Raw genomic sequence first — 219 nt, 5'->3', positions numbered from 1 at the left:
TTTTTTTTTTTTTTTTTTTTTTTACTTTTTACTTTTTTAACATGCAATGCTGTTTTTTTCATGACTTTTTGGCATACTATACTAAGCCATTTAATGACTTTTTCAACATACTATATGGTCACTTTTTTCAAACATAAGACTTTTATGACATACTATGTTGACTTTTTATTACATTTATTTGACATACTATACTATGACTTTTATGATGTACTTTAATTT

The 219-nt window shown here is 21.9% G+C and overlaps 1 protein-coding gene across 1 annotated transcript in view; it reads left to right on the top strand.

Annotated features, from left to right (window-relative positions):
* osbpl10a (oxysterol binding protein-like 10a) overlaps nucleotides 1-219 on the top strand; it is a 77,158-nt gene that overhangs the window by 73,478 nt on the left and 3,461 nt on the right. The gene's annotated exons all lie outside the window — the stretch shown is intronic.

This window comes from Etheostoma spectabile, chromosome 14 (genome assembly GCF_008692095.1).
Source record: "Etheostoma spectabile isolate EspeVRDwgs_2016 chromosome 14, UIUC_Espe_1.0, whole genome shotgun sequence".
NCBI classification, from domain to species: domain Eukaryota; kingdom Metazoa; phylum Chordata; class Actinopteri; order Perciformes; family Percidae; genus Etheostoma; species Etheostoma spectabile.
The sequence above is the reverse complement of the archived record's forward strand: the minus strand, read 5'-3'. Positions and strand labels throughout refer to the sequence as shown.